This window comes from Musca autumnalis, unplaced genomic scaffold (genome assembly GCF_047663935.1).
Source record: "Musca autumnalis isolate F117 unplaced genomic scaffold, ASM4766393v1 scaffold_1, whole genome shotgun sequence".
In the NCBI taxonomy this organism is placed as follows: Eukaryota; Metazoa; Arthropoda; class Insecta; order Diptera; family Muscidae; genus Musca; species Musca autumnalis.
The window spans coordinates 322,831,740-322,847,214 of record NW_027411644.1 but is presented as its reverse complement, the minus strand read 5'-3'; positions in this window follow the sequence as shown (position 1 = coordinate 322,847,214).

The window sequence follows — 15,475 nt, the reverse complement described above, 5'->3', positions numbered from 1 at the left end:
ATATTTACAACAAGGACGACTACCAGCTAGCACTAAAAACGAACAACAACGTCAACAACCTATTCAGTAAAACAAAATCTAAGGTGAAAAAAGAAGACAAGTGCAACATAGTTTACCAAATCAAATGTAATGGAGACGGAACTAACATATGCCAGAAGGTATATGTTGGTACAACGAAAACAAAATTAAAAACTAGACTATCCGGACATAAGTCGGATCAAAAAACGGACAAACCTTTGGAACAAAAGACGGCCCTAGCAGCACATTGTATTTCAACTGGACATACGCCAAATTTAAAAGATGTAAATATATTGACACAGGAGAATAATTATAAAAGGCGATTTACCTTAGAAATGTTGCACATAATAAATACACCCAATAACGTCAGAATGAATTATAAATCCGATATTGACCACTGTGCACACATATATAGACATTTAGTACAAAAGCACTCAAGACAAAAAGAAAATACTTAGTTTTTTATTTAGTTCAGCTCAAACGGCAGAAGAAGCCAGTGGCTTTTCTCATTTAATGTAATTTTGTGTTAAAAATATTTGTTTTCCAATGTTAATTTGCGTTTTTAATTGTAGTTTATCCCTGAAGATGGTTGACGATGTCAACCGAAATATTGGAATAAAAAGCTTATAAACAAAAACCAACAAGTCTTTTCACTGACCTTAAGCCGAACAATAACTTCAAATTAACATACAACAGGTCAACAATAAATACCAACAAAACAAACTTATAAAACCTTTCCCACCTTGTGGATGACGCCTGGCGACACTTCGTGTTGCCTAGGCCAGAAAGTTTTGTAGTACCATCGTACCCCTGCACATTTTTCAGATGTTAAGATTGTATGTGTCACGAGGAGTTGTAAATGGAGAGGGAATTTTCATTGCAATCAGTGATGAAAAAGTGACGATTCATAGTCGTTTTTTGCCTAAACAAAAAAAAAACAAGTGAGAAAAGGCTATAGTCGGTACGGGGCCGACTATGCGATACCCTACACCACTAACTCTGTGAATAATCTTTTCACTCGAAAACATTTCTTTTATGGCGATACGAACGTTTTCACCTATCTGGCTTTTATACCAAATGACTTAAGGCGAACTGAACCAAAATAATTAATATTTAATTTTATATTTGACATCACCAACATCAATAGGCTTCTATCTATGTGATCGTGATGATCCGATCAAAATTTCGACCTGTAGTGTGATTGCAGAAAAAGACAAAAATAGGATGCATTAACGACTATTGCGATAAATCTATTATTTGACCACCTACGCCAACCTACTTTGCATAATTTTAAAGATGGGAATTTCTACTTTCTTTGTCAGGCTTTGCTTTTAGAAGGTCCCCAAGGAAAGGTGTAATATCCGTCATTATTATTAAAATCGCAAAAATGAGAAGTTGGGTTTTATTAGCGACTATTGCGATATCTTCGTTGTAAGACCACCTACGACAACCTACGTTACATTGTTGCAAAGGTGATATTTTATACTTTCATTGCCAGGTTTTGCTTTTTGCAGACCCCATATAGACGCTGAGATATTTGCTTTGGAATAAAATGTTGACTTTTTCTCCAAATAAAGTTTTTGCTCATTCCGACCCCTAAATATTATCCGACCATCATCAAAATCAATTGGCTTCTTCCTCTGTGAGACCCTCACTAACCCTCGACATTTCGTGACGATCCGATCAAAATTGCGCCCAGTAGCGTGATTTCCAAAAAAATGGAAAAATGGGATGTATTATCGAATATTGCAATATCTCCGTTATTTGGTCACCTACGTCGACCTTGTTTGCATCATTGTAAAGATGGGATCTTCTACTTTCATAGTAAGGCTTTGCTTTCGGAAAGTATCCAACCAAAGCTGTGATATTCGTCATTATAACTTAAATCGCAAAAATGAAAATTTGTGTTTAATTTGCGACTATTGTGATATCTTCGTTGTTTGATCACCCATGAGAACCTACTTTACCTCGTTAGAAAGGTGATATTTTCTGCTTTCATTGTCAGGTTTTGCTTTTGGTATACCCCTTTTAGAAGCTGAGATATTAGCTTTGGAAAAAAACGTTGTCTTTTTAACCAAATAAGTTATTTGCCCATTCCGACCCCTAAATATTATTCGACCCTCACCAAAATCAATAGGCTTCTTCCTCTTTGAGATCCCCATTAACTCTCAAAATTTCGTGACGATCCGATCAAAATTGCGGCCTGTAGCGTGATTTCCAAAAAAATGGAAAAATGGGATGAATTACCGACTATTGTGATATCTCCGCTATTTGGTCACCTACGCCGACCTAGTTTGAATCATTGTAAAGGTGGAATCTTCTACTTTCATAGTCAGGCGTTGCTTTTGGAAAGTCCCCAGCCAAAGCTGTGATATTCGCCATTATAACAAAAATCACAAACATGAAAATTTGGGGCTTATTTGCGACTTTTGTGATATGTTCTTTGTTTGATCACCTACAAGAACCTACTTTACATCATTAGAAAGGTGATATTTTCTACTTTCATTGTCAGGTTTTGCTTTTGGTATACCCTATACAGAAGCTGAGATATTCGCTTTGGAAAAAAACGTTGTCTTTTTATCCACAAAAGTTTTTTGCCCATTCCGACCCCTAAATATTATCCTACCATCACCAAAATCAATAGGCTTCTTCCCCTCCGGGACCCCCATCAACACCCAAAATTTCGAGACGATCCGATCAAAATTGCGACCTGTAGCGTGATTACAAGGTTTAGATGGACAGACGGACAGACGGACAGACGGACGGACGGACGGACTGACGGACGGACACACATAGCCAGATCGACTCAGCTCGTCGAGACATTCATTTTGGTATATATAAGTATGGGTCTACGACCATTATTTCGATGCGTTACAAACTTTTTGGCCAAAACCAACTTATAATACCCTCCCCACATAGTGGTGTAGGGTATAAAAATGGCGATTTCTTCACATAAAACTTGCGTTCTGTGTGCAAATTTTGTAACATTACTGATACATTGATTTTGAAATTTTTGTTAAATTGTTTGCATTTTTAAGCATATTATGTACTTATCATATTCGTTAGACCTCTTTAAACTACATTCGTAGGAGTTTTGTTTAAGTTCACTAGATTTTTGTAAAAAATGTCAATTTTATACTTTCGTTTAGAAAATATATTGACGTACACGAAATATTCGTAAGATAAAATCTAGGATCTCATAAAATAATAAATGAATAAAATTTAGGATCTCATATCTACACATAAACTACAAGAGTCTACTATTTGGAGAATTGTTTGCTTACATATACATACATATTTTATTGCCTTGTTTTATGAGTTTTTAATTGTTTTGTTGTACTTAAAATTGTATATTTTCTATTTATACTTATTAAATATAGTAACAAATTATTTTGACGATTTTTGCAACCGAGCATTGATTATTTTCGACCAAACTTATCTGTCAACACTAATTGCGATGTTGAAACACCTGCAGTTAAGTATCTCAGTAAAGCTCTAAATTTATTATTTGGCATTTTTATTCCTTCTGACTATAATATAATTTAACATACACTATTTACATACACACTAGTCTTCCTTGTGTTCTTTTAATATTTTTTGTTGCAAAAAATCATTTCACTCTTATGAAACCAAGCAAAAACAATTAATTTCTCTTCCTACGCGTGTTCCTTTCTGGTTTTGTTGAGCTACAAAGAAGTGCATACATACACAAGTCTCTTGCATTATTGCTATATACCAACGTTGGTTAGTGTGGTAAGACATTGTTTTCGCACTATTTTCTTTGTTATTCAAATATGCAGCGATGAATGGAATAAATTTGTTTGCAGTGAAAATTGTACTTGGGTCGTTTATTCATGTCTGTAAATATTTTAAGTACAGTAGAACCTCGTTAATTCATAATTCAAGACACCGGAAGGAAATTACTCTACTGTATTAGTTTTCATATGCGGTTCGATCTCTGCAATAAGAAGTAAAACCTTTGTCATGTATGTGATATCGTAATACTAAATTCGTCAGCACATATTTCTTTTTTCTTACTTTTAACCCATAGTTTGTTTTTTGTCCTCAATTCTTGAAATAAACATTTAATATATAGCAATGACATTGTAATAGGAAACCCGCAGATCATACTACCCTCCTCTATAATTTTCAATAAGTATATTTTAATAAAAGTAGCATACTTGCACAATGTCAATGGATTATTTTTTTCCTTTGAACGGGGCGATAAGTTGGTAAGTGAACCTATTTGCTATATCAACATAAGCAAATCATCACGTCTTTTGCATTTAAAATAACTTATCTACAGAAAAATAAATATGTAAATAATAAGGAAATAGAAACATTTAATGTGACATTGGTATGTACTATTTTTTCACTATAAATTTTTCCGAAAAGAAAAGGATAGAAAACTTTAATATTTCAAATATGCAATTATTTAACTAAGTGATGACGAATATTAATCTTGTTTTACCACCATATCAAAAAAGCTAGTGCTTCAAAATATTAAAAATAGTAAGCACTTGGCAAATATTTCTAATCGAAAAATAACATTACATTAAAATATTAATCTATCTATTACGTAAAGTGAAAAAGTATCAGTCGGCTTTGCCGACAGAGATATAACCTCAGCCTGTGTGGATAGAAATACTTTTTTCCCAAAAAAAAAAAAACGAATTTAGGGGGGTTTTCAAAATTTTAGGCATATGAACCGACAAGAGTATGGATAGGATCAAAGCTCAAAAATTTGCGGGGATAATAATATCGCTGTAAACAGGGCCATTAGGAAAGCCTGCGGTAAAAATGTCCAAAGGATCCTCCAACCACACAAAACTGTTGAACATTTGTGTGGGTGGTACCACAAGAATTAGACAGATAGGCCCAAATTTTAACACAAACTAAGTTTCGACAATATTTAGAGATCCAAAGTTTGGACCAAATCAGTTGCTACGTCTATGAGAAATCGCGCGTACCATTTTAGCGAATATTTTCGAACTTTTGTGGGGGAGGTACCGGAAGGAGTGGACCTATAAGTACCACATTCGAATTTCATCTTATATTCGAATGAATATTACAATATCCAAAGTGTGGACGAAAGCAGTATTCGGTTCGAGCTCTCCAGCCACTACCCATGGTGCCGTAGGGGTGTTTTTACAACATTCGGGCTGTTTTCTAATGAAGTATGGATGGGTGGGATGTACCCGAAGAAGTGCACAAAATATAGTCCATATTCGAACCTGATCTATATCTGGTAGATATATTGGGGTGTGTAAAGTATAGATCAAATCGGTCACTCCCTTCAAGAATTATCGTGGGCACACTTTTTCCGAACATTTTTGAACTTTTGGGGGGAGGTACCCGAAGGAGTGGACCGATTTCGCTTATCTTCGAACTTAAACTACGTTTGGACAAAATATTACGAAGGCCAAAGTTTGGACCGAAACTGCACGTCCGTTCGAGAGTTAACTTGCGCTCCAAACACTACACACGGTGTCCTACGGGGTTTTTGTACCTTTCAGGCTGTTTTCTCAAGAAGTATGGACTTCCCCATGATAAAACTTTTACCGTCGTATGGGGAATACAAGTTGCTACAAAAATCAAAGCGATTCGAGAGCCAGAAGGAGTGAACCGATATAACCCATCTTCGAACTTAAACTAAGTTTGGACAAAATATTACGAAAGCCAAATTTTGGACCGAATCTGTTGATTCGTTCGAGAGTTATCGTGCGCACCAGCCAGCCAGACAGACAGACGGAACACATTTCGTCTAAACCATTATTTCGATGAGGCATATTTTGTCCGTATGAAAGTGTATATACCCTCGTTAGCATAAATGCTGAGGGTATAAAAATTCCGTTTTTTCAAAATAGTCTGGCTTAATCCCATCGTTGTTGTTTTAATATTTTAAAACAACTAGTTTATTAGTGGAAAAGATTTGGCATTGTTCGCCAAGGGGTAAGGCAGGGAATACTATAGTTTCGATTCTCGCCACAGAATCTCATCAGTTCCCTTGTTTTTTGTTTGTTTGTGGATATTCTCAACCGAAGTTATTTTTTAATAACTTCTTCAACAAAAAACTTGTTATACCCAAACATCAATCGTCAGCTCGAAGTATAAAGTTCAATGTTAGTTATCACTTGGCGAAAAATGCCAAATCTTTTCCACTAATAAACTAGTTGTTTTAAAATATTAAAACAGCAACAATGGGATTAAGCCAGGCTATTTTGAAAAAACAAAAAAAAAAACGCCACAATGTTTCTGTATAAAAATTCCTTTTGGTTTGCATGGAGGGTTGATAATCCTTAGTAAATTGTGAAAATTTTTCGAAAAAGGCAATGACTTGAATTTAGGGCTAGATGGTGGAACTGTGGGTTGTACTTTCACACGTGTCCATAGTCATCTTTGGTCTATTGACCAAATGTGCCATTAGTTTGCGTTATACATCAAATAAACGAGTCACAACTGTAAAGAAGATGGTTTATAACATAAATTATGAACTTATAATTTTGTGTTGGGGATACCCGAAAAATGGGAGGGATATAGTTGCAATCTGATAAATTAATGGACGACATACGATTACGAGTTTGAACTAATCAGAAATTAGTTTCGAATTCTGTAGAAATTTCGTAAAAAAATCTGAAGTAAATTGTGATTTTCGTAACAATCTCGGACAAAACTCTGAAGAAGTATTCGAAAATGTGCAGAAAATGGAATACATTTCGGAGATGTGTTTCGAGATTCTGAAAAATTTCGGAACTTATTCTAAAAAATTTGCTATGTTCTATCCGAAAGTCGGAAACTATTCTGATGTTTCATTAGATGTTCCAAATATATTCGCCCAAAATTCTTAATCTTTATTCGGATTTGATTCGAATTTCTTGCAATTTAAATAAGAACTTCTTCATTTAAGCTATACACCTATGCTCATAATTACAATGTGAATTTATTATATTATTCACCGCTGCTGGCCGCAAAAATTGCAAAATTATAGTCGCAGTCCTTCCTGATAAAGTTTTCGAATGCTTTCATTTTATTTTTCTAAAATATATTGAATTAAAAATATTGATTATTCCATTATGCGTTTGCAAACTTACAATTTTAATATGCGATTTAAATCACAGAATAACTTGTTCCGCTACGTCTTTGTCAATTAACAGTTGCTAAATAACTAAAACAAACAAACCACAGCATGCAAACAAAACAAAAAATGTACCTTGTCTATGTAGTTCTTAAAATAATCTCTCTGGGAATTTACTAGCGAGAAAGAGAAACGAATCAAAATTTCCCATCAGAGAATGTGCAGAATATTGGCAGATTTTCGAAAACAAGCACAAGAAAATGTGCAGAGATTCCTTAAAAAAATGGCTGATAATAGGTTCAACTTCTGAAGGAAATTGTGAGAAATCGGAATATTTTCTAATCATTCATTGGAAAAACTCTTAAAAAAATCTAACATCAGAGCCTTCAGAAACAATGCACACACTTTCACAATTTCTATGGTTTACGTTTTGTTGGTTTTTTCTTTGGGAAGTGATCTTACTTGATACGATCACATAAACAAATCATCACATATTTAACACAACAACAAAAAATAATATATAAAAGATAATAAAGAAATAAAAACATCATCAAACACATCAACACCGAATTAACGAATAAAATTGCATAAAAATATGAACTGCTTTAGTAAGTTTATTCCAATTAAGTTTCTTTGCTATCAAACTCCTCGTACTGTAAGAAATTGTGTTTGATTGAAAACAAAAATTAAACAAAAAAACTAAATTTGGTAGTAATTCGAATCGTCTTAGTGAAACGGACCGTTAATATTTTTTGAATAATAATAACCTAGAAAAAACCCCTCCTCCGTCACGAATGTTTGAGAAAGTGTTGAAAATTTTATATTAAAATAATTTCCATTATTATCAAGACTAACTAACTTCACTGTGTAAGGCTAGACACTTTGATAATTACAATGCACTTGCTTACAAATTTTGAAATGCCTTTAGATTTTCAAGGATGGTTGATAATCCTTATTAAATTGTGAGAATTTCTTGAATAAAGGCAATGACTTGAATTCGATGATTGATGGTGGCACTGTGGGTTGAACTTTCACACGTGTTCATTGTCATCTTTCGTCTGTTGACAAGATGTGCAATTTGTTTGCGTTATACATACATCAATTAAACGAGTCTGAAAAGTTACATCGTCACAGCTGCAAAGAAGATAAAGAGGTTAAATATTTTAAATTATGTACTTAAAATGGTAAAGTGTAAACATAATTAAAAAATAAAAAATAAACAAATGCTCTGTTCCAGAACCTGCAAGAAGCTACTAATTTTTACTACTATAACATTTTTTCCTTTATGTTATCGGAAAAAATAGTGAAAATTAGTAGATTCTTGCAGTTCTGGAACAGACCAAAAGTGTATAATTGCCAATCTCAATTTTATGAAAGTAATGCTTAAAATATTAACAAGGCTCATATAATAAATCGGGAATTCGATATTTTTGTTCTGTGTAGAATACTATTTGCGAAATAATTTAAAAAATAATGTCTGTCTGTTTAGTTGTCTGAGTCTAATAGTGCGTATAAATAACGAACTTCACATGTACATCTCTATGCTGCGTATACGCTCTAGTGTTTCTACACAATTTCATCTGCCAGAAAGCCAATGTTCTTGGAATGGTTTGATGTGTAATGCACGTGTAATCAGTATACAGCCGAAATACCTTATCTCCTTATGTTGAGTCGTTGAAAATGCCTTTCGACAAAATGCGAGAAAAACAGTTTTTTTCTTATCCTATTGAGTTGTGTGAATATAGCGATAAACAAAAACAAAGTAATAAATTTATACAAGTAATTACGAAAAAATGAATACTTCTTTGAAAACGTTTCCTATTAAATTACATTTAGCAAAAGTTATTTCATACGTTGGGAACACAATGATTGTCAAGTGCACACACACAATCGCATAAGTATGTATTTATCTATTGAATCAGCGGATTTGAACCAAAAGTGGCAAAAGTAATTGGCCACTTTTTGTTTAATTGACTATATGTATATAATTTTGACGGCGCCCCTTAAATTACGAAATATACCATGAAAAAAAACTAAAACTTGCGTTAATTTCTTCCGGGCCCAATTTTAATATACCTTACTTACTTAGCTGGCCCAATACAGAACGTTTGATCAATAGACCGAACTAAGAAAAGATCTCCAATTCTCTCTGTTTAGTGCTTCGCTTTCTGGAATACCGCGCCTAGTCATCTCTTCATCCACTTGTTGGGCCATCTATTCTTTGGCCTGCCAATTCTGCGTGCACCGCTATGTGGCTCGAATTTATACGCCTTTTTAGCGGGTTCATCATCGCTCATTCTTATTATATGGCCTAGCCAACGCAATCGCTGCATCTCGATACATTTAACTATATTGATGTAGTTGTATAGCAGATACAACTCGTGGTTCATACGACGTCGATATTCACCGTCAACGCATATTGATCCGTAGATCTTTCGAAGAATTTTTCTCTCAAACACACCAAGCACTGCCATGTCTGCTTGCGCAAGTACCCATGCTTCGGAGCCATACATCAGCACGGGTAGTATCTGTGTTTTGTAAAGCGTTATTTTTGTTTGACGAGTTGTGAGTTTGTTTTTGAAGTGCTTACTTAAGCCAAAGTAGCATCTGTTGGCCAATAAAATTCTTCTTTTTATTTCACAACTGATGTTGATTGTTGTGTTTACGGCGGTGCCGAGGTAGACGAAGTCTCTTACTACCTCAATATTATAGGAGCCAACTTCAACAGCTCTATGGACGCATTGTGCGTCGACACCATCAACTTGGTCTTCTCGCCGTTTACCGCCAGACCCACATTAGCAGATTCTCCTTCGACCTTCAAAAAGGTATCAGTTACTTCTTTTACTGATCGTCCCATGATGTCTATATCATCAGCATAAGCAAGTAACTAGCAGGATGTTGAAAAGATCACACGAAAGGCTGTCTCCTTGCCTGAAACCTCTTTTGGCGCAAAACTCTTCGGAGAGGTTCTTTCCTATTTTAACTGAAGATCTTGTGTCAGTTAGATTGATTTTCCAAAGCCGAATGAGCTTTGCGGGGATACCAAATTCAGATATTGCTTGGAATACCTTTGAACGTAGCGGGCTGTCGAAGTCTGCTTTATAATCGACAAAAAGGTGTCGATCTGCATGTCTTGGGTCTTCTCCACGATTTGCCGCAGGGTAAATATCTGGTCAATGGTGGTCTAAAGCCGCATTGGTATGGTCCAATTATTTCATTGACCATGGGCTTTAGTCGTTCGCACAATATCCCTGACGCTATCATGTAGGCGATAGGGAGAAGACTTATGCCACTATAGTTGGAGCATAAAGTCTTCTCTCCTTTCTTATGGACGGGACACAGAATGCTCAGGTTCCAATCGTCGGGTACTCGTTCTTCCTGCCAGATGGAGCTAACTAGCTGATGCATACACCTTATTAGAGTGTCGCCTCCGCGTTTAAACAGCTCGGCTGGTGGACCATCAGCTCCTGCTGCCTTATTATTCTTCAGCCGGTTTATTGCTGTCGTCGCCTCATCTTGGCCTGGTGGTATACATTCAATACCATCTTCTGGGATTGGATCTGTGGTATCTTCGTCGACTTTGCTACTATTGGATACTAACAGTTTGGAAAAATGCTCTTTTCATATCCTTAGCACACTATCTGTATCAGTTACCAGATTACCTTACTGGCCTCTATAGGAGGATGTGCCAGTTCCAAAGCCAACAGTTGGATGTTTCACTCTTTGGTAGAATTTTCGGACTTCATTCTGTCTCCTGTACATCTCGATTTGTTGCTACGCGTTGCTACTGATTGTAAAGTAGCCCTATATGCCGCATTTCTCTCTTCGGTAGCAGCACGACACTCCTGGTCATACCATGGATTCCTTGGTGCAGGTCCCTGTTATCTAAGTACTGATTTTGCGGCTGTTTGCATGGAGTGGGCAATGTTTTGCCATTGTCCTGATATGTTATCGGGACGAGGAGTGCTTTGATTAAGCAGTTGGGCCAGTTGAGTGAAATATGCTGTGATTATCAGTAGTGATTGCAGCTTATCGATGTCCAACTTCCGTGTTGTGTCTGTTCGCACTTTGTTTGCTACGTTTAATCTGGTACGTACCTTGGCTGCAACAAGGTAGTTGTCCGAGTCTATGTGTGCACCACGGAACGATCGTACATCCAACACGCTTGATGCATGTCTTCCATCTATCACAACGTGATCAATTTGATTTCGTGTTCTTGTTCTCTGGCGACAGCCAGGTGCCCTTATGAATATCGAGATGCTTAAATCTGGTACTGCTATCTACCATGTTTCTTGCAGCTGCAAAGTCTATCAGCCTCATACCATTGTCAGATGTTTCACTGTGGAGACTGAATTTCCCGACTGTTGTGCCAAAGATATATAATAATTTTAATGTCATGGGCAGGGCGAATGTCATGAGTTTCTTCTAAGCGTTCGTAAAATATATCTTTGATCTGTTCGTCCTTGTCTTCAGTGGGAGCATGAGCGCAAATAAAGCTGATGTTGAAGAATTTTGCTTTTAATCGACTTGCAGCGTGTCTTTCATTCACTGGGGTGAAGCTGGAGACCAGATGTTTTAACCTCCGACCAACTACAAATCCGCAACCAAGCTCATGCCTTGTGTCATGGCAGCTATAATACAGTGCGTCACCTTTATGTGTTGTTGTGATGCCTTTCCCGTTCCATCGTATTTCCTGTATGGCAGTAATATCGGCCTTGTACTTTTCAAGTACGTCTGCCAATGCGAAAACTGCACCTTCTCTATAAAGAGTGCGAACATTCCAGGTGCAGATTCGCAGATCATGGTCCTTAAAACGTTTGCGGCGTTCGTCTACTTTAGAGGGGTTTGTTTTTCTTTAATATAACTCACCCTGCATTATACTGAAATCAAAATGTAGCTATTTCGGTTCGATATGTGGAGCTATGTATATCAAAACGTGGACCTAAACCGATAATTGTCTGCAAGAATGTTTCAAACCCTCAAAGGATGCCTAATACCAAATTTCAGTCATTTGGGTTGGATTACGATGAAAAATGACAAAAATCGAACCGTACCTTTCTACGGGAGCTATAGCTTCAACGGAGATTAATTACCAAATTTTAGCCATTTCGGAATAATGTGTACTTGCATCTACGATTCTCTATGGGAATTTTTCACAAATACAACGAAGACCAAACACCAAATTTTAGCGATTTTGGTTGGATAATTTTGTAAAAATCTTCAACATTCTCAACATCGAGATATACCGTTCTATGCGGGCTATATCAAAAATTGTTTACCCCCGGTGAAGACTATATGTATATCACATTTAGGGTACTGCGAGGGATAATGCGGCTCTAACTTTGAACACACTGAAACTTCGAACTACATAACCCACTTTTAGTAGAAAATTCTGTACCAAATTTAATAGATCTATCGAACAGAGGGACATCTTTATATCGATTTAAAATTTTATGCTGATCAAGAATTTATAGTTTAAAGGGTTACACAAATATTGCAATACATACAAGTTGCATTATCAGCAAATGAACTCGTAAAACCCGACTTGAGGAATTTCAGTTGCAAATGTGTGTGTATGATATTTTATTCAAAGTTTGTATTTTATATTTTTACGTGGAAATACGGAGAAATTAGCATTAACGCAATTCAAAGTTCGCTACAATTTTTACCACTGAAATATTTCTTTTGTATTACATATTCTCGTAACATCATTAAATTTTCATTTACTGTCCCAACAAAACTCAATTCAAACAAAAGTTGTCTCTGCAGTTAAGTTTTGCTTTAGAGGAAAATAACTGTGGAATTTTCCTTAATTTGTCTCGTCCCCAAAGATATTAATTTGGGGGAACACGTGTTGTTCTATGTAATGCGGAAAGTCTATTCACAGTTTTTCCATTAACTTTTCTTTTATTGTGTAGAATGTTTTGTTTTTAATTTCCTCAGAGATGTTGGTTACTTTGTTTATGCTTTCTTGCAAACATGTAAGCAGAATGTAGCATTAAGGAATGCTTAGAGAACAATAAATTTCAATTTATTTATTTAATTGAATTAATCGGGCTAACATGACCCGAAAGTCGGGCAGTACTATTATATGAGAGCTATCGCAAAACATGGACTTATGTTGACAATTTTCTGCGAAGAAATTTTGTTACCACTGGGAACCTCACGTGTCAAATCACAGGTGAACAAATGTAGATTAAATTCTCAGAATACTGAAAATCAGGAGGTACCGCTATGTGGGTGGAGATGTTTTGTGGCAACTGTGAACCTCAATCGTGAAATTACAGATAGTTTGGTCGAAGAATTTAGCTAAATTTTAAAAAATAGGGGGAATATGCCAAATTGACAAATTACGGGTAGTTCGGTAAAAAATGTTGCTAAAATCCTCAAAATACTAGAAATCGGGGGGTAACGTTATATGAGGGCTATATCAAAACGTGGGCCGATATAGGCCAACTTCGAACCGGCTTTTGAAAAAGGGGCATTCAAGTTCAAAAATATAGCGTTCTAGCTCAATAATAGTGAATGCTACTGTAATAACAACAGATTTATATGGTTAGATCGACACAGAATCTTATCCTGATCATTGTTATGATGATTCTCTGCATTGTGGAAACGCATAACAGTGGGAGTAGTTAATTTGGTTTGTATATGCGGCTACGAGAGATTTTGAATGTTTCTGTTCAATTCGCATTTAATAGAATTCGTCGGTTACATTTATTCTTGAGCTCGAGTCGTCATAAAATTTGCTTCAATGCAAAGATCTAAGAGAACTGATGAATCCAAGTGGCGTTGGACGAAACTAGTATTCCCTGCCCTTCTTTAAAGTAAATCAATTTTAACTACACCCATTTTAAAAACATGTTGCTTTTAAAATTTGAAAACAACAAATCTGTGATTAAGCTGGGCTTACTTTAAAAATAAAAAGTAAACACACATGACAACAAAACTGCCAAAGTGAATCTGATCAAGATTATATATACTTTATAGGGCGCAAATGATTATTTCAATGCGTTACAAACGGAAAAACAAATTTAACCCTCCGATGAGTGACAGTTCTGAATTTCACGGCCGTGTGAAAAGATCCCTATGGACCTTTTTTGTAAATCATGTTTTTTTCATATAATTTTTTTTTGATTTTTTTGTTTTTATTGTTTATAACTAAACACTGTGCAACACTGGAAATGCAAACAACTTTACATGGGCATTTTCTGAAAGTACATATTGAGACTACAAAAACCTTAATTGGGTTTTGTGTTCTTAGATCGGGTTAAGATTTTATGGCCTCATCTAAACTGACCTAAAATGAGTGATCAGACCTTTATTTCCGAAACTAATAAGAATTCAGCTTTGTAGCCATAAAGTAGTAGAACGTATGTGTCAAACAGATGAACTAGCGCATCAAATTCGTTAAAATGTAGAAAAGTTTACATAATTTCTGAAATTCCGGTCAGTAGCAACTAATCTGTTGGGAGTTGAGCTAAGTAAACTTAGTAAGGTTATTTCACGTTGTTTAAGGGGTATTTCATAACATACCTTTTTCAAAACTTATTTCAAACAATGTTCACACAGGCAGCTTATTATCATGTTGGGGATTTCAATGAGTTACTGAAATATTTACCAAATTTACCAAGAGGCATTTTACAACGATGCAATGTTCTGAAGAGTTGTGCATTACATTCCAGAGAATATTTTCTGAAAGGTAACTGTAAAAATAATTTAACAGTTTGGGAGATACGCTGAGAAATATACACAAATTATAGAATTTTTAGATATATTATAAACTTTGAGACAATAAGTGCAGTTTTTCGAGTTCCCTGGTCCTTCAAATATTTCTTTCTTGTTCTTATCTACAAGTTTGCTGCAGATGTCAAAACAAGATTCGTACTGGTTTCAGAGATACAGCCCCGATATGTTTTAAAAATTCGATATTTAACCATGTTTAAGAAAAAAAACCACATATGGTTTTTGCCTATTGGTCCTCTACTTTCATAAAATTCTGGACAGAAGTTGTTTGCACGCGATTGGCCCAAAAATGTTGCACAGTGAAATTCTACATACAAAAATAATTTTTTTCATTTTTTAAATTTTTTTTCTTTAATTTTCTTAAGACTATTATAAAAAAGTTAAAAAATTATTGTATTGAGCGTGTACTTCTTGTCCCCGCCCTGTGCGCAAGTGTTGCAGCGATGTAAAAGTGTGCTATGTTCTCCGAAAACAGCATTGCCGCAGCCGAAGCAGTATGCCCGCGTTTTCCGCTGCCGCCCATACTCAGAACGGCAAAGGCGACATGACGGTCTACTTGCCCTAGCCGCAAACGACGGTGCATTGACTTCCATCTGTCTTGGTAATACCTGAAATGAAAAGAAAAATAAACAAGTA